We start from the raw sequence: 18,206 nt of genomic DNA on the forward strand, positions 1-18,206 counted from the left end.
AGGAGCCCTCCTGCTAAGGGTAGACAGCTGCTCGTTCCACCCCACCCCCCGCCTTAATTGGTTCTCCTCCCTTCCAACGGTGTTGAGGCGGGTGGGAACAGCAGGGGGTGAAGGTGCTGTGTTTAAAGAGGTGGAGTTATGCAGATCTAAAACGCGTGGATTGCAGCAGCAGCAAGCCGAAAAGTGCAGGCATGTAAGGGATCTAGAGGTTGACAACATGTCTTCTTAACGGGAGTCCAGGAGCTCATCTCCACAAATGGACTTTTCAGGATCCTTGGGTGGCTCCGTAGTTTGAAACCAATTCTGGTTATCGCTTCTCGGCCTTTTGGCTAAGATCAAGTGTAGTATCTGTTCTTATCAGTTTAATATCTGATACGTCCCCTATCTGGGGACCATATATTAAATGGATTTTTAGAACAGGGAGATGGAAAAAGAGCTTGCTCTGTCCACTCCACGCATTGACCTGGTATTGCAGTATCTCCAGGACCGGTGCACCCCTTCTTTAATGCAGTTTCTAAAATCAGAAAGAATTGAATTCAATGTTTTTTGTTCATTTTGCTTGTTTGTCGGATTTTGGGATGGACTCTTTGGCTTTGCTTTTCTTCTCCTCATTGGATTTTTCATGTTCAAAGTTGCAGAAGCCAGATTACAAGCTCATTTTGGTTCAACTTCAGCAACTGTGCATTTCATTGCCATGTAATGTGATGCAATGCTATCTTTCTAGCTCTCCCTTTTTACTTCCTTTTGGATAAACAGACATATTAGGCAAGCATTTTGGAGCTTTCACCTAAATAACTACAGGTGGTGAGATAAGCTGCACAATATATTTGACCTTTCAGTATATTGTTGCACACACACCATCTATTTAGCAAATGCCCTTGTTATCAACAGCAGCCTTTTAAACTCACCTGAGCTAACAGGTATGTGCACTGGTTACTCTGCTGCGCTTAAAATTTCTTTTTTGGTTTGCTACAATGCCTTTTCTGAAACGTTGTCTCCTTCTGCTGGAACACTGACTTCTTTCATTTAATGCCTGCAGACTATAAAAGAGAACCCAACCCAAAATGTTTGGTTGATTAGTCTGTGGCATACTGTTAAACTGTTGCTTATGGCGGTCTCTGTGAGCTTCTCAGCGACATTCAGCCAGCCAGGTATCCTGCCTGCAGTAGATGGAATGTGGCAATGGAACGCTGGCTGCGCGTGTCATAATAGGCTCTGAGCCTTTATATACCTGTGCACAGCAGCAGCCACCTTCAGTCTGCTGCTGGACAGCCAGCAGCAGCAGCAGGAGAGGTATGTAATCAGGAGCCCTCCTGCTAAGGGTAGACAGCTGCTCGTTCCACCCCACCCCCCGCCTTAATTGGTTCTCCTCCCTTCCAACGGTGTTGAGGCGGGTGGGAACAGCAGGGGGTGAAGGTGCTGTGTTTAAAGAGGTGGAGTTATGCAGATCTAAAACGCGTGGATTGCAGCAGCAGCAAGCCGAAAAGTGCAGGCATGTAAGGGATCTAGAGGTTGACAACATGTCTTCTTAACGGGAGTCCAGGAGCTCATCTCCACAAATGGACTTTTCAGGATCCTTGGGTGACTCCGTAGTTTGAAACCAATTCTGGTTATCGCTTCTCGGCCTTTTGGCTAAGATCAAGTGTAGTATCTGTTCTTATCAGTTTAATATCTGATACGTCCCCTATCTGGGGACCATATATTAAATGGATTTTTAGAACAGGGAGATGGAAAAAGAGCTTGCTCTGTCCACTCCACGCATTGACCTGGTATTGCAGTATCTCCAGGACCGGTGCACCCCTTCTTTAATGCAGTTTCTAAAATCAGAAAGAATTGAATTCAATGTTTTTTGTTCATTTTGCTTGTTTGTCGGATTTTGGGATGGACTCTTTGGCTTTGCTTTTCTTCTCCTCATTGGATTTTTCATGTTCAAAGTTGCAGAAGCCAGATTACAAGCTCATTTTGGTTCAACTTCAGCAACTGTGCATTGCATTGCCATGTAATGTGATGCAATGCTATCTTTCTAGCTCTCCCTTTTTACTTCCTTTTGGATAAACAGACATATTAGGCAAGCATTTTGGAGCTTTCACCTAAATAACTACAGGTGGTGAGATAAGCTGCACAATATAATTGACCTTTCAGTATATTGTTGCACACACACCATCTATTTAGCAAATGCCCTTGTTATCAACAGCAGCCTTTTAAACTCACCTGAGCTAACAGGTATGTGCGCTGGTTACTCTGCTGCGCTTAAAATTTCTTTTTTGGTTTGCTACAATGCCTTTTCTGAAACGTTGTCTCCTTCTGCTGGAACACTGACTTCTTTCATTTAATGCCTGCAGACTATAAAAGAGAACCCAACCCAAAAAGTTTGGTTGATTAGTCTGTGGCATTCTGTTAAACTGTTGCTTATGGCGGTCTCTGTGAGCTTCTCAGCGACATTCAGCCAGCCAGGTATCCTGCCTGCAGTAGATGGAATGTGGCAATGGAACGCTGGCTGCGCGTGTCATAATAGGCTCTGAGCCTTTATATACCTGTGCACAGCAGCAGCCACCTTCAGTCTGCTGCTGGACAGCCAGCAGCAGCAGCAGCAGGAGAGGTATGTAATCAGGAGCCCTCCTGCTAAGGGTAGACAGCTGCTCGTTCCACCCCACCCCCCGCCTTAATTGGTTCTCCTCCCTTCCAACGGTGTTGAGGCGGGTGGGAACAGCAGGGGGTGAAGCTGCTGTGTTTAAAGAGGTGGAGTTATGCAGATCTAAAACGCGTGGATTGCAGCAGCAGCAAGCCGAAAAGTGCAGGCATGTAAGGGATCTAGAGGTTGACAACATGTCTTCTTAACGGGAGTCCAGGAGCTCATCTCCACAAATGGACTTTTCAGGATCCTTGGGTGGCTCCGTAGTTTGAAACCAATTCTGGTTATCGCTTCTCGGCCTTTTGGCTAAGATCAAGTGTAGTATCTTTCGAAAAGGCGGTTTTGGATGTTGGCCGCCCTAGTAGATTGATACATTATGCACACTGGGGTTTAGGCGCTTGTTAGTACGCCAGTTGGCTAATATAGTCATCTGGTGGAAAGCATGGCCCCCCAGGATCGACGCCATTGGGCCGGGGAAGATCGAAAGCCCGAAGTGTGAAGTGCCCCAGGAGTGGTGACCCTGGGGTGCCTTAACTCACTGGGATTGGGAACCCCACTTGAGTTTATGGCACATTTGCACTAGCACTTCAATATTTCTTTCTTCACACACACCCTTATTCCGGGCCTTCTGGCCTTAGGATGGGGAATTTTTCAATTCCCGGTCGAAGGTCCGGGCAGTATTATACTGTGAAACCTTCACTATTTATTTAATTTTTTTTGTCACTGTGTGTCCACTTTTTCACGTGTGTCCACGTCCTTACTAGGATTTTGTCGGGATGCGGTTCCCTTACGGGTTCCTCTCTTGGCAGGTCTAGGGGGGGAGTGTGTGGCCATCAGGTTCCGCTCCCCCCTGAACCCCCCTGGCTCTCCTCTTTCGGGAGGAGAGCATTGTTGGCTCCCCTCTTCCGGGAGGGGAGCACAGTCTTTGGCTCCCAGTGCCTTGCTCGGTTGAGAACTCGGGCAGGTATTGGGGGTAAGATTGGGTCGCCTCTGGCTCCGGCTGGAGGTGGCTATTTGTCCCTGTTCCTCGCTGTGGCCTTCTGGCTCGGAGGGACGGGGAATGGTTTGGGGGACACTTCTCCTTTTGGAGAGGGTTTTAAGAAGACCAGCATCCTAGTGCACTTTTTTTGTGGCACTTGTCACTTTTTTAAGCGCACTCGGGTTTTGTACACGAATTCGGGCTTTCAAAAAAAAAAAAAAAAAAAAATCTGTTCTTATCAGTTTAATATCTGATACGTCCCCTATCTGGGGACCATATATTAAATGGATTTTTAGAACAGGGAGATGGAAAAAGAGCTTGCTCTGTCCACTCCACGCATTGACCTGGTATTGCAGTATCTCCAGGACCGATGCACCCCTTCTTTAATGCAGTTTCTAAAATCAGAAAGAATTGAATTCAATGTTTTTTGTTCATTTTGCTTGTTTGTCGGATTTTGGGATGGACTCTTTGGCTTTGCTTTTCTTCTCCTCATTGGATTTTTCATGTTCAAAGTTGCAGAAGCCAGATTACAAGCTCATTTTGGTTCAACTTCAGCAACTGTGCATTGCATTGCCATGTAATGTGATGCAATGCTATCTTTCTAGCTCTCCCTTTTTACTTCCTTTTGGATAAACAGACATATTAGGCAAGCATTTTGGAGCTTTCACCTAAATAACTACAGGTGGTGAGATAAGCTGCACAATATAATTGACCTTTCAGTATATTGTTGCACACACACCATCTATTTAGCAAATGCCCTTGTTATCAACAGCAGCCTTTTAAACTCACCTGAGCTAACAGGTATGTGCGCTGGTTACTCTGCTGCGCTTAAAATTTCTTTTTTGGTTTGCTACAATGCCTTTTCTGAAACGTTGTCTCCTTCTGCTGGAACACTGACTTCTTTCATTTAATGCCTGCAGACTATAAAAGAGAACCCAACCCAAAAAGTTTGGTTGATTAGTCTGTGGCATTCTGTTAAACTGTTGCTTATGGCGGTCTCTGTGAGCTTCTCAGCGACATTCAGCCAGCCAGGTATCCTGCCTGCAGTAGATGGAATGTGGCAATGGAACGCTGGCTGCGCGTGTCATAATAGGCTCTGAACCTTTATATACCTGTGCACAGCAGCAGCCACCTTCAGTCTGCTGCTGGACAGCCAGCAGCAGCAGCAGCAGGAGAGGTATGTAATCAGGAGCCCTCCTGCTAAGGGTAGACAGCTGCTCGTTCCACCCCACCCCCCGCCTTAATTGGTTCTCCTCCCTTCCAACGGTGTTGAGGCGGGTGGGAACAGCAGGGGGTGAAGGTGCTGTGTTTAAAGAGGTGGAGTTATGCAGATCTAAAACGCGTGGATTGCAGCAGCAGCAAGCCGAAAAGTGCAGGCATGTAAGGGATCTAGAGGTTGACAACATGTCTTCTTAACGGGAGTCCAGGAGCTCATCTCCACAAATGGACTTTTCAGGATCCTTGGGTGGCTCCGTAGTTTGAAACCAATTCTGGTTATCGCTTCTCGGCCTTTTGGCTAAGATCAAGTGTAGTATCTGTTCTTATCAGTTTAATATCTGATACGTCCCCTATCTGGGGACCATATATTAAATGGATTTTTAGAACAGGGAGATGGAAAAAGAGCTTGCTCTGTCCACTCCACGCATTGACCTGGTATTGCAGTATCTCCAGGACCGGTGCACCCCTTCTTTAATGCAGTTTCTAAAATCAGAAAGAATTGAATTCAATGTTTTTTGTTCATTTTGCTTGTTTGTCGGATTTTGGGATGGACTCTTTGGCTTTGCTTTTCTTCTCCTCATTGGATTTTTCATGTTCAAAGTTGCAGAAGCCAGATTACAAGCTCATTTTGGTTCAACTTCAGCAACTGTGCATTGCATTGCCATGTAATGTGATGCAATGCTATCTTTCTAGCTCTCCCTTTTTACTTCCTTTTGGATAAACAGACATATTAGGCAAGCATTTTGGAGCTTTCACCTAAATAACTACAGGTGGTGAGATAAGCTGCACAATATAATTGACCTTTCAGTATATTGTTGCACACACACCATCTATTTAGCAAATGCCCTTGTTATCAACAGCAGCCTTTTAAACTCACCTGAGCTAACAGGTATGTGCGCTGGTTACTCTGCTGCGCTTAAAATTTCTTTTTTGGTTTGCTACAATGCCTTTTCTGAAACGTTGTCTCCTTCTGCTGGAACACTGACTTCTTTCATTTAATGCCTGCAGACTATAAAAGAGAACCCAACCCAAAAAGTTTGGTTGATTAGTCTGTGGCATTCTGTTAAACTGTTGCTTATGGCGGTCTCTGTGAGCTTCTCAGCGACATTCAGCCAGCCAGGTATCCTGCCTGCAGTAGATGGAATGTGGCAATGGAACGCTGGCTGCGCGTGTCATAATAGGCTCTGAGCCTTTATATACTTGTGCACAGCAGCAGCCACCTTCAGTCTGCTGCTGGACAGCCAGCAGCAGCAGCAGCAGGAGAGGTATGTAATCAGGAGCCCTCCTGCTAAGGGTAGACAGCTGCTCGTTCCACCCCACCCCCCGCCTTAATTGGTTCTCCTCCCTTCCAACGGTGTTGAGGCGGGTGGGAACAGCAGGGGGTGAAGGTGCTGTGTTTAAAGAGGTGGAGTTATGCAGATCTAAAACGCGTGGATTGCAGCAGCAGCAAGCCGAAAAGTGCAGGCATGTAAGGGATCTAGAGGTTGACAACATGTCTTCTTAACGGGAGTCCAGGAGCTCATCTCCACAAATGGACTTTTCAGGATCCTTGGGTGGCTCCGTAGTTTGAAACCAATTCTGGTTATCGCTTCTCGGCCTTTTGGCTAAGATCAAGTGTAGTATCTGTTCTTATCAGTTTAATATCTGATACGTCCCCTATCTGGGGACCATATATTAAATGGATTTTTAGAACAGGGAGATGGAAAAAGAGCTTGCTCTGTCCACTCCACGCATTGACCTGGTATTGCAGTATCTCCAGGACCGGTGCACCCCTTCTTTAATGCAGTTTCTAAAATCAGAAAGAATTGAATTCAATGTTTTTTGTTCATTTTGCTTGTTTGTCGGATTTTGGGATGGACTCTTTGGCTTTGCTTTTCTTCTCCTCATTGGATTTTTCATGTTCAAAGTTGCAGAAGCCAGATTACAAGCTCATTTTGGTTCAACTTCAGCAACTGTGCATTGCATTGCCATGTAATGTGATGCAATGCTATCTTTCTAGCTCTCCCTTTTTACTTCCTTTTGGATAAACAGACATATTAGGCAAGCATTTTGGAGCTTTCACCTAAATAACTACAGGTGGTGAGATAAGCTGCACAATATAATTGACCTTTCAGTATATTGTTGCACACACACCATCTATTTAGCAAATGCCCTTGTTATCAACAGCAGCCTTTTAAACTCACCTGAGCTAACAGGTATGTGCGCTGGTTACTCTGCTGCGCTTAAAATTTCTTTTTTGGTTTGCTACAATGCCTTTTCTGAAACGTTGTCTCCTTCTGCTGGAACACTGACTTCTTTCATTTAAAGCCTGCAGACTATAAAAGAGAACCCAACCCAAAAAGTTTGGTTGATTAGTCTGTGGCATTCTGTTAAACTGTTGCTTATGGCGGTCTCTGTGAGCTTCTCAGCGACATTCAGCCAGCCAGGTATCCTGCCTGCAGTAGATGGAATGTGGCAATGGAACGCTGGCTGCGCGTGTCATAATAGGCTCTGAGCCTTTATATACCTGTGCACAGCAGCAGCCACCTTCAGTCTGCTGCTGGACAGCCAGCAGCAGCAGCAGCAGGAGAGGTATGTAATCAGGAGCCCTCCTGCTAAGGGTAGACAGCTGCTCGTTCCACCCCACCCCCCGCCTTAATTGGTTCTCCTCCCTTCCAACGGTGTTGAGGCGGGTGGGAACAGCAGGGGGTGAAGGTGCTGTGTTTAAAGAGGTGGAGTTATGCAGATCTAAAACGCGTGGATTGCAGCAGCAGCAAGCCGAAAAGTGCAGGCATGTAAGGGATCTAGAGGTTGACAACATGTCTTCTTAACGGGAGTCCAGGAGCTCATCTCCACAAATGGACTTTTCAGGATCCTTGGGTGGCTCCGTAGTTTGAAACCAATTCTGGTTATCGCTTCTCGGCCTTTTGGCTAAGATCAAGTGTAGTATCTTTTGAAAAGGCGGTTTTGTCCTTGGGCTGCTCTAGTAAATTGATGCACATTACACACTGGTTTGGTGCACTTGTTAGTACGCCAGGTGGCTCATAGAGTCATCTGATGGAAAACATGGCCCTCCAGGATCGAAGTCACTAGGCTGGGTAAGTGTGAGGGCTTTGGAGCAATGTGCCCCAGGAGTAGGCGCCCTGGTGGGAGTCCAAGCTTACTGGGACTGGGAACCCCAGAAAGACTTGGGCTTCGTAGCACGCCGCACCTTTGCCAATCATACTTTCTGAGCAACACCCCCTATTCCTGGCCTCCGGGCTAGGAAGGGGAATTTTTATAAACCCGGTCGGAGGTCCGGTCAGCTTTGGGCTGAGAAACCAACACAGGCTCCAGCTCCACTAGGGTGGCAGCCTAGCTGGACGCTGGGAGCACGAAAACGGCTCTTCTCTGGCTTCGGCAAGAGAGAGCATCGGAGATCCCCGACCCTCGCTGTGGCCTTCTGGCTCGGAGGGATGGGGATGGTTTATTGGGGACCCTCTCCTCCGGGAAGGGTCCACATGAATCCTCGCCTCGTGCGCTGTTTTGGTGTGACTTCGGTCACATTTTTCAGTGCCTTGGATGCAGCTTCAATCAAAAATCTGTTCTTATCAGTTTAGTATCTGATACGTCCCCTATCTGGGGACCATATATTAAATGGATTTTTAGAACAGGGAGATGGAAAAAGAGCTTGCTCTGTCCACTCCACGCATTGACCTGGTATTGCAGTATCTCCAGGACCGGTGCACCCCTTCTTTAATGCAGTTTCTAAAATCAGAAAGAATTGAATTCAATGTTTTTTGTTCATTTTGCTTGTTTGTCGGATTTTGGGATGGACTCTTTGGCTTTGCTTTTCTTCTCCTCATTGGATTTTTCATGTTCAAAGTTGCAGAAGCCAGATTACAAGCTCATTTTGGTTCAACTTCAGCAACTGTGCATTGCATTGCCATGTAATGTGATGCAATGCTATCTTTCTAGCTCTCCCTTTTTACTTCCTTTTGGATAAACAGACATATTAGGCAAGCATTTTGGAGCTTTCACCTAAATAACTACAGGTGGTGAGATAAGCTGCACAATATAATTGACCTTTCAGTATATTGTTGCACACACACCATCTATTTAGCAAATGCCCTTGTTATCAACAGCAGCCTTTTAAACTCACCTGAGCTAACAGGTATGTGCGCTGGTTACTCTGCTGCGCTTAAAATTTCTTTTTTGGTTTGCTACAATGCCTTTTCTGAAACGTTGTCTCCTTCTGCTGGAACACTGACTTCTTTCATTTAATGCCTGCAGACTATAAAAGAGAACCCAACCCAAAAAGTTTGGTTGATTAGTCTGTGGCATTCTGTTAAACTGTTGCTTATGGCGGTCTCTGTGAGCTTCTCAGCGACATTCAGCCATCCAGGTATCCCGCCTGCAGTAGACGGAATGTGGCAATGGAACGCTGGCTGCGCGTGTCATAATAGGCTCTGAGCCTTTATATACCTGTGCACAGCAGCAGCCACCTTCAGTCTGCTGCTGGACAGCCAGCAGCAGCAGCAGCAGGAGAGGTATGTAATCAGGAGCCCTCCTGCTAAGGGTAGACAGCTGCTCGTTCCACCCCACCCCCCGCCTTAATTGGTTCTCCTCCCTTCCAACGGTGTTGAGGCGGGTGGGAACAGCAGGGGGTGAAGGTGCTGTGTTTAAAGAGGTGGAGTTATGCAGATCTAAAACGCGTGGATTGCAGCAGCAGCAAGCCGAAAAGTGCAGGCATGTAAGGGATCTAGAGGTTGACAACATGTCTTCTTAACGGGAGTCCAGGAGCTCATCTCCACAAATGGACTTTTCAGGATCCTTGGGTGGCTCCGTAGTTTGAAACCAATTCTGGTTATCGCTTCTCGGCCTTTTGGCTAAGATCAAGTGTAGTATCTGTTCTTATCAGTTTAATATCTGATACGTCCCCTATCTGGGGACCATATATTAAATGGATTTTTAGAACAGGGAGATGGAAAAAGAGCTTGCTCTGTCCACTCCACGCATTGACCTGGTATTGCAGTATCTCCAGGACCGGTGCACCCCTTCTTTAATGCAGTTTCTAAAATCAGAAAGAATTGAATTCAATGTTTTTTGTTCATTTTGCTTGTTTGTCGGATTTTGGGATGGACTCTTTGGCTTTGCTTTTCTTCTCCTCATTGGATTTTTCATGTTCAAAGTTGCAGAAGCCAGATTACAAGCTCATTTTGGTTCAACTTCAGCAACTGTGCATTGCATTGCCATGTAATGTGATGCAATGCTATCTTTCTAGCTCTCCCTTTTTACTTCCTTTTGGATAAACAGACATATTAGGCAAGCATTTTGGAGCTTTCACCTAAATAACTACAGGTGGTGAGATAAGCTGCACAATATAATTGACCTTTCAGTATATTGTTGCACACACACCATCTATTTAGCAAATGCCCTTGTTATCAACAGCAGCCTTTTAAACTCACCTGAGCTAACAGGTATGTGCGCTGGTTACTCTGCTGCGCTTAAAATTTCTTTTTTGGTTTGCTACAATGCCTTTTCTGAAACGTTGTCTCCTTCTGCTGGAACACTGACTTCTTTCATTTAATGCCTGCAGACTATAAAAGAGAACCCAACCCAAAAAGTTTGGTTGATTAGTCTGTGGCATTCTGTTAAACTGTTGCTTATGGCGGTCTCTGTGAGCTTCTCAGCGACATTCAGCCAGCCAGGTATCCTGCCTGCAGTAGATGGAATGTGGCAATGGAACGCTGGCTGCGCGTGTCATAATAGGCTCTGAGCCTTTATATACCTGTGCACAGCAGCAGCCACCTTCAGTCTGCTGCTGGACAGCCAGCAGCAGCAGCAGCAGGAGAGGTATGTAATTAGGAGCCCTCCTGCTAAGGGTAGACAGCTGCTCGTTCCACCCCACCCCCCGCCTTAATTGGTTCTCCTCCCTTCCAACGGTGTTGAGGCGGGTGGGAACAGCAGGGGGTGAAGGTGCTGTGTTTAAAGAGGTGGAGTTATGCAGATCTAAAACGCGTGGATTGCAGCAGCAGCAAGCCGAAAAGTGCAGGCATGTAAGGGATCTAGAGGTTGACAACATGTCTTCTTAACGGGAGTCCAGGAGCTCATCTCCACAAATGGACTTTTCAGGATCCTTGGGTGGCTCCGTAGTTTGAAACCAATTCTGGTTATCGCTTCTCGGCCTTTTGGCTAAGATCAAGTGTAGTATCTGTTCTTATCAGTTTAATATCTGATACGTCCCCTATCTGGGGACCATATATTAAATGGATTTTTAGAACAGGGAGATGGAAAAAGAGCTTGCTCTGTCCACTCCACGCATTGACCTGGTATTGCAGTATCTCCAGGACCGGTGCACCCCTTCTTTAATGCAGTTTCTAAAATCAGAAAGAATTGAATTCAATGTTTTTTGTTCATTTTGCTTGTTTGTCGGATTTTGGGATGGACTCTTTGGCTTTGCTTTTCTTCTCCTCATTGGATTTTTCATGTTCAAAGTTGCAGAAGCCAGATTACAAGCTCATTTTGGTTCAACTTCAGCAACTGTGCATTGCATTGCCATGTAATGTGATGCAATGCTATCTTTCTAGCTCTCCCTTTTTACTTCCTTTTGGATAAACAGACATATTAGGCAAGCATTTTGGAGCTTTCACCTAAATAACTACAGGTGGTGAGATAAGCTGCACAATATAATTGACCTTTCAGTATATTGTTGCACACACACCATCTATTTAGCAAATGCCCTTGTTATCAACAGCAGCCTTTTAAACTCACCTGAGCTAACAGGTATGTGCGCTGGTTACTCTGCTGCGCTTAAAATTTCTTTTTTGGTTTGCTACAATGCCTTTTCTGAAACGTTGTCTCCTTCTGCTGGAACACTGACTTCTTTCATTTAATGCCTGCAGACTATAAAAGAGAACCCAACCCAAAAAGTTTGGTTGATTAGTCTGTGGCATTCTGTTAAACTGTTGCTTATGGCGGTCTCTGTGAGCTTCTCAGCGACATTCAGCCAGCCAGGTATCCTGCCTGCAGTAGATGGAATGTGGCAATGGAACGCTGGCTGCGCGTGTCATAATAGGCTCTGAGCCTTTATATACCTGTGCACAGCAGCAGCCACCTTCAGTCTGCTGCTGGACAGCCAGCAGCAGCAGCAGCAGGAGAGGTATGTAATCAGGAGCCCTCCTGCTAAGGGTAGACAGCTGCTCGTTCCACCCCACCCCCCGCCTTAATTGGTTCTCCTCCCTTCCAACGGTGTTGAGGCGGGTGGGAACAGCAGGGGGTGAAGGTGCTGTGTTTAAAGAGGTGGAGTTATGCAGATCTAAAACGCGTGGATTGCAGCAGCAGCAAGCCGAAAAGTGCAGGCATGTAAGGGATCTAGAGGTTGACAACATGTCTTCTTAACGGGAGTCCAGGAGCTCATCTCCACAAATGGACTTTTCAGGATCCTTGGGTGGCTCCGTAGTTTGAAACCAATTCTGGTTATCGCTTCTCGGCCTTTTGGCTAAGATCAAGTGTAGTATCTTTTGAAAAGGCGGTTTTGTCCTTGGGCTGCTCTAGTAAATTGATGCACATTACACACTGGTTTGGTGCACTTGTTAGTACGCCAGGTGGCTCATAGAGTCATCTGATGGAAAACATGGCCCTCCAGGATCGAAGTCACTAGGCTGGGTAAGTGTGAGGGCTTTGGAGCAATGTGCCCCAGGAGTAGGCGCCCTGGTGGGAGTCCAAGCTTACTGGGACTGGGAACCCCAGAAAGACTTGGGCTTCGTAGCACGCCGCACCTTTGCCAATCATACTTTCTGAGCAACACCCCCTATTCCTGGCCTCCGGGCTAGGAAGGGGAATTTTTATAAACCCGGTCGGAGGTCCGGTCAGCTTTGGGCTGAGAAACCAACACAGGCTCCAGCTCCACTAGGGTGGCAGCCTAGCTGGACGCTGGGAGCACGAAAACGGCTCTTCTCTGGCTTCGGCAAGAGAGAGCATCGGAGATCCCCGACCCTCGCTGTGGCCTTCTGGCTCGGAGGGATGGGGATGGTTTATTGGGGACCCTCTCCTCCGGGAAGGGTCCACATGAATCCTCGCCTCGTGCGCTGTTTTGGTGTGACTTCGGTCACATTTTTCAGTGCCTTGGATGCAGCTTCAATCAAAAATCTGTTCTTATCAGTTTAATATCTGATACGTCCCCTATCTGGGGACCATATATTAAATGGATTTTTAGAACAGGGAGATGGAAAAAGAGCTTGCTCTGTCCACTCCACGCATTGACCTGGTATTGCAGTATCTCCAGGACCGGTGCACCCCTTCTTTAATGCAGTTTCTAAAATCAGAAAGAATTGAATTCAATGTTTTTTGTTCATTTTGCTTGTTTGTCGGATTTTGGGATGGACTCTTTGGCTTTGCTTTTCTTCTCCTCATTGGATTTTTCATGTTCAAAGTTGCAGAAGCCAGATTACAAGCTCATTTTGGTTCAACTTCAGCAACTGTGCATTGCATTGCCATGTAATGTGATGCAATGCTATCTTTCTAGCTCTCCCTTTTTACTTCCTTTTGGATAAACAGACATATTAGGCAAGCATTTTGGAGCTTTCACCTAAATAACTACAGGTGGTGAGATAAGCTGCACAATATAATTGACCTTTCAGTATATTGTTGCACACACACCATCTATTTAGCAAATGCCCTTGTTATCAACAGCAGCCTTTTAAACTCACCTGAGCTAACAGGTATGTGCGCTGGTTACTCTGCTGCGCTTAAAATTTCTTTTTTGGTTTGCTACAATGCCTTTTCTGAAACGTTGTCTCCTTCTGCTGGAACACTGACTTCTTTCATTTAATGCCTGCAGACTATAAAAGAGAACCCAACCCAAAAAGTTTGGTTGATTAGTCTGTGGCATTCTGTTAAACTGTTGCTTATGGCGGTCTCTGTGAGCTTCTCAGCGACATTCAGCCATCCAGGTATCCCGCCTGCAGTAGACGGAATGTGGCAATGGAACGCTGGCTGCGCGTGTCATAATAGGCTCTGAGCCTTTATATACCTGTGCACAGCAGCAGCCACCTTCAGTCTGCTGCTGGACAGCCAGCAGCAGCAGCAGCAGGAGAGGTATGTAATCAGGAGCCCTCCTGCTAAGGGTAGACAGCTGCTCGTTCCACCCCACCCCCCGCCTTAATTGGTTCTCCTCCCTTCCAACGGTGTTGAGGCGGGTGGGAACAGCAGGGGGTGAAGGTGCTGTGTTTAAAGAGGTGGAGTTATGCAGATCTAAAACGCGTGGATTGCAGCAGCAGCAAGCCGAAAAGTGCAGGCATGTAAGGGATCTAGAGGTTGACAACATGTCTTCTTAACGGGAGTCCAGGAGCTCATCTCCACAAATGGACTTTTCAGGATCCTTGGGTGGCTCCGTAGTTTGAAACCAATTCTGGTTATCGCTTCTCGGCCTTTTGGCTAAGATCAAGTGTAGTATCTGTTCTTATCAGTTTAATATCTGATACGTCCCCTATCTGGGGACCATATATTAAATGGATTTTTAGAACAGGGAGATGGAAAAAGAGCTTGCTCTGTCCACTCCACGCATTGACCTGGTATTGCAGTATCTCCAGGACCGGTGCACCCCTTCTTTAATGCAGTTTCTAAAATCAGAAAGAATTGAATTCAATGTTTTTTGTTCATTTTGCTTGTTTGTCGGATTTTGGGATGGACTCTTTGGCTTTGCTTTTCTTCTCCTCATTGGATTTTTCATGTTCAAAGTTGCAGAAGCCAGATTACAAGCTCATTTTGGTTCAACTTCAGCAACTGTGCATTGCATTGCCATGTAATGTGATGCAATGCTATCTTTCTAGCTCTCCCTTTTTACTTCCTTTTGGATAAACAGACATATTAGGCAAGCATTTTGGAGCTTTCACCTAAATAACTACAGGTGGTGAGATAAGCTGCACAATATAATTGACCTTTCAGTATATTGTTGCACACACACCATCTATTTAGCAAATGCCCTTGTTATCAACAGCAGCCTTTTAAACTCACCTGAGCTAACAGGTATGTGCGCTGGTTACTCTGCTGCGCTTAAAATTTCTTTTTTGGTTTGCTACAATGCCTTTTCTGAAACGTTGTCTCCTTCTGCTGGAACACTGACTTCTTTCATTTAATGCCTGCAGACTATAAAAGAGAACCCAACCCAAAAAGTTTGGTTGATTAGTCTGTGGCATTCTGTTAAACTGTTGCTTATGGCGGTCTCTGTGAGCTTCTCAGCGACATTCAGCCAGCCAGGTATCCTGCCTGCAGTAGATGGAATGTGGCAATGGAACGCTGGCTGCGCGTGTCATAATAGGCTCTGAGCCTTTATATACCTGTGCACAGCAGCAGCCACCTTCAGTCTGCTGCTGGACAGCCAGCAGCAGCAGCAGCAGGAGAGGTATGTAATTAGGAGCCCTCCTGCTAAGGGTAGACAGCTGCTCGTTCCACCCCACCCCCCGCCTTAATTGGTTCTCCTCCCTTCCAACGGTGTTGAGGCGGGTGGGAACAGCAGGGGGTGAAGGTGCTGTGTTTAAAGAGGTGGAGTTATGCAGATCTAAAACGCGTGGATTGCAGCAGCAGCAAGCCGAAAAGTGCAGGCATGTAAGGGATCTAGAGGTTGACAACATGTCTTCTTAACGGGAGTCCAGGAGCTCATCTCCACAAATGGACTTTTCAGGATCCTTGGGTGGCTCCGTAGTTTGAAACCAATTCTGGTTATCGCTTCTCGGCCTTTTGGCTAAGATCAAGTGTAGTATCTGTTCTTATCAGTTTAATATCTGATACGTCCCCTATCTGGGGACCATATATTAAATGGATTTTTAGAACAGGGAGATGGAAAAAGAGCTTGCTCTGTCCACTCCACGCATTGACCTGGTATTGCAGTATCTCCAGGACCGGTGCACCCCTTCTTTAATGCAGTTTCTAAAATCAGAAAGAATTGAATTCAATGTTTTTTGTTCATTTTGCTTGTTTGTCGGATTTTGGGATGGACTCTTTGGCTTTGCTTTTCTTCTCCTCATTGGATTTTTCATGTTCAAAGTTGCAGAAGCCAGATTACAAGCTCATTTTGGTTCAACTTCAGCAACTGTGCATTGCATTGCCATGTAATGTGATGCAATGCTATCTTTCTAGCTCTCCCTTTTTACTTCCTTTTGGATAAACAGACATATTAGGCAAGCATTTTGGAGCTTTCACCTAAATAACTACAGGTGGTGAGATAAGCTGCACAATATAATTGACCTTTCAGTATATTGTTGCACACACACCATCTATTTAGCAAATGCCCTTGTTATCAACAGCAGCCTTTTAAACTCACCTGAGCTAACAGGTATGTGCGCTGGTTACTCTGCTGCGCTTAAAATTTCTTTTTTGGTTTGCTACAATGCCTTTTCTGAAACGTTGTCTCCTTCTGCTGGAACACTGACTTCTTTCATTTAATGCCTGCAGACTATAAAAGAGAACCCAACCCAAAAAGTTTGGTTGATTAGTCTGTGGCATTCTGTTAAACTGTTGCTTATGGCGGTCTCTGTGAGCTTCTCAGCGACATTCAGCCAGCCAGGTATCCTGCCTGCAGTAGATGGAATGTGGCAATGGAACGCTGGCTGCGCGTGTCATAATAGGCTCTGAGCCTTTATATACCTGTGCACAGCAGCAGCCACCTTCAGTCTGCTGCTGGACAGCCAGCAGCAGCAGCAGCAGGAGAGGTATGTAATCAGGAGCCCTCCTGCTAAGGGTAGACAGCTGCTCGTTCCACCCCACCCCCCGCCTTAATTGGTTCTCCTCCCTTCCAACGGTGTTGAGGCGGGTGGGAACAGCAGGGGGTGAAGGTGCTGTGTTTAAAGAGGTGGAGTTATGCAGATCTAAAACGCGTGGATTGCAGCAGCAGCAAGCCGAAAAGTGCAGGCATGTAAGGGATCTAGAGGTTGACAACATGTCTTCTTAACGGGAGTCCAGGAGCTCATCTCCACAAATGGACTTTTCAGGATCCTTGGGTGGCTCCGTAGTTTGAAACCAATTCTGGTTATCGCTTCTCGGCCTTTTGGCTAAGATCAAGTGTAGTATCTGTTCTTATCAGTTTAATATCTGATACGTCCCCTATCTGGGGACCATATATTAAATGGATTTTTAGAACAGGGAGATGGAAAAAGAGCTTGCTCTGTCCACTCCACGCATTGACCTGGTATTGCAGTATCTCCAGGACCGGTGCACCCCTTCTTTAATGCAGTTTCTAAAATCAGAAAGAATTGAATTCAATGTTTTTTGTTCATTTTGCTTGTTTGTCGGATTTTGGGATGGACTCTTTGGCTTTGCTTTTCTTCTCCTCATTGGATTTTTCATGTTCAAAGTTGCAGAAGCCAGATTACAAGCTCATTTTGGTTCAACTTCAGCAACTGTGCATTGCATTGCCATGTAATGTGATGCAATGCTATCTTTCTAGCTCTCCCTTTTTACTTCCTTTTGGATAAACAGACATATTAGGCAAGCATTTTGGAGCTTTCACCTAAATAACTACAGGTGGTGAGATAAGCTGCACAATATAATTGACCTTTCAGTATATTGTTGCACACACACCATCTATTTAGCAAATGCCCTTGTTATCAACAGCAGCCTTTTAAACTCACCTGAGCTAACAGGTATGTGCGCTGGTTACTCTGCTGCGCTTAAAATTTCTTTTTTGGTTTGCTACAATGCCTTTTCTGAAACGTTGTCTCCTTCTGCTGGAACACTGACTTCTTTCATTTAATGCCTGCAGACTATAAAAGAGAACCCAACCCAAAAAGTTTGGTTGATTAGTCTGTGGCATTCTGTTAAACTGTTGCTTATGGCGGTCTCTGTGAGCTTCTCAGCGACATTCAGCCAGCCAGGTATCCTGCCTGCAGTAGATGGAATGTGGCAATGGAACGCTGGCTGCGCATGTCATAATAGGCTCTGAGCCTTTATATACCTGTGCACAGCAGCAGCCACCTTCAGTCTGCTGCTGGACAGCCAGCAGCAGCAGCAGCAGGAGAGGTATGTAATCAGGAGCCCTCCTGCTAAGGGTAGACAGCTGCTCGTTCCACCCCACCCCCCGCCTTAATTGGTTCTCCTCCCTTCCAACGGTGTTGAGGCGGGTGGGAACAGCAGGGGGTGAAGGTGCTGTGTTTAAAGAGGTGGAGTTATGCAGATCTAAAACGCGTGGATTGCAGCAGCAGCAAGCCGAAAAGTGCAGGCACGTAAGGGATCTAGAGGTTGACAACATGTCTTCTTAACGGGAGTCCAGGAGCTCATCTCCACAAATGGACTTTTCAGGATCCTTGGGTGGCTCCGTAGTTTGAAACCAATTCTGGTTATCGCTTCTCGGCCTTTTGGCACGATCTATCAGGTTTACCTGTGTGGTCTTGCCTGTGAGGTGCTCTTGGTACCCTTTCTCTC

General features: G+C 46.1%; 10 non-coding genes and 5 pseudogenes across 10 annotated transcripts; all 15 read left to right on the plus strand.

The window, feature by feature from the left end:
• The first annotated feature begins 309 nt into the window (after nucleotides 1-309).
• On the plus strand, nucleotides 310-500 carry LOC141200211 (U2 spliceosomal RNA). The gene has a single exon (XR_012271938.1). It is a non-coding gene; the product is annotated as a U2 spliceosomal RNA (small nuclear RNA).
• A 1,112-nt stretch (nucleotides 501-1,612) lies between these two features.
• Nucleotides 1,613-1,803, plus strand: LOC141200212 (U2 spliceosomal RNA). The gene has a single exon (XR_012271939.1). It is a non-coding gene; the product is annotated as a U2 spliceosomal RNA (small nuclear RNA).
• Nucleotides 1,804-2,918: 1,115 nt separating this feature from the next.
• Nucleotides 2,919-3,010, plus strand: LOC141201024 (U2 spliceosomal RNA; annotated as a pseudogene).
• A 797-nt stretch (nucleotides 3,011-3,807) lies between these two features.
• Nucleotides 3,808-3,992, plus strand: LOC141200932 (U2 spliceosomal RNA). Its single transcript, XR_012272609.1, has one exon. It is a non-coding gene; the product is annotated as a U2 spliceosomal RNA (small nuclear RNA).
• Nucleotides 3,993-5,107: 1,115 nt separating this feature from the next.
• On the plus strand, nucleotides 5,108-5,298 carry LOC141200213 (U2 spliceosomal RNA). Its single transcript, XR_012271940.1, has one exon. It is a non-coding gene; the product is annotated as a U2 spliceosomal RNA (small nuclear RNA).
• A 1,115-nt stretch (nucleotides 5,299-6,413) lies between these two features.
• LOC141200215 (U2 spliceosomal RNA) lies at nucleotides 6,414-6,604 on the plus strand. The gene has a single exon (XR_012271942.1). It is a non-coding gene; the product is annotated as a U2 spliceosomal RNA (small nuclear RNA).
• Nucleotides 6,605-7,719: 1,115 nt separating this feature from the next.
• LOC141201012 (U2 spliceosomal RNA) lies at nucleotides 7,720-7,835 on the plus strand (annotated as a pseudogene).
• A 525-nt stretch (nucleotides 7,836-8,360) lies between these two features.
• Nucleotides 8,361-8,541, plus strand: LOC141200833 (U2 spliceosomal RNA; annotated as a pseudogene).
• A 1,115-nt stretch (nucleotides 8,542-9,656) lies between these two features.
• Nucleotides 9,657-9,847, plus strand: LOC141200216 (U2 spliceosomal RNA). Its single transcript, XR_012271943.1, has one exon. It is a non-coding gene; the product is annotated as a U2 spliceosomal RNA (small nuclear RNA).
• Nucleotides 9,848-10,962: 1,115 nt separating this feature from the next.
• Nucleotides 10,963-11,153, plus strand: LOC141200217 (U2 spliceosomal RNA). Its single transcript, XR_012271944.1, has one exon. It is a non-coding gene; the product is annotated as a U2 spliceosomal RNA (small nuclear RNA).
• Nucleotides 11,154-12,268: 1,115 nt separating this feature from the next.
• Nucleotides 12,269-12,384, plus strand: LOC141201013 (U2 spliceosomal RNA; annotated as a pseudogene).
• Nucleotides 12,385-12,909: 525 nt separating this feature from the next.
• On the plus strand, nucleotides 12,910-13,090 carry LOC141200813 (U2 spliceosomal RNA; annotated as a pseudogene).
• Nucleotides 13,091-14,205: 1,115 nt separating this feature from the next.
• On the plus strand, nucleotides 14,206-14,396 carry LOC141200218 (U2 spliceosomal RNA). The gene has a single exon (XR_012271945.1). It is a non-coding gene; the product is annotated as a U2 spliceosomal RNA (small nuclear RNA).
• A 1,115-nt stretch (nucleotides 14,397-15,511) lies between these two features.
• LOC141200219 (U2 spliceosomal RNA) lies at nucleotides 15,512-15,702 on the plus strand. Its single transcript, XR_012271946.1, has one exon. It is a non-coding gene; the product is annotated as a U2 spliceosomal RNA (small nuclear RNA).
• Nucleotides 15,703-16,817: 1,115 nt separating this feature from the next.
• Nucleotides 16,818-17,008, plus strand: LOC141200220 (U2 spliceosomal RNA). Its single transcript, XR_012271947.1, has one exon. It is a non-coding gene; the product is annotated as a U2 spliceosomal RNA (small nuclear RNA).
• Nucleotides 17,009-18,206: the final 1,198 nt, after the last annotated feature.

The sequence above is a fragment of the Phyllobates terribilis genome, unplaced genomic scaffold (genome assembly GCF_046119375.1).
Source record: "Phyllobates terribilis strain yellow unplaced genomic scaffold, ASM4611937v1 Scaffold_108__1_contigs__length_5656254, whole genome shotgun sequence".
Lineage (NCBI taxonomy): Eukaryota > Metazoa > Chordata > Amphibia > Anura > Dendrobatidae > Phyllobates > Phyllobates terribilis.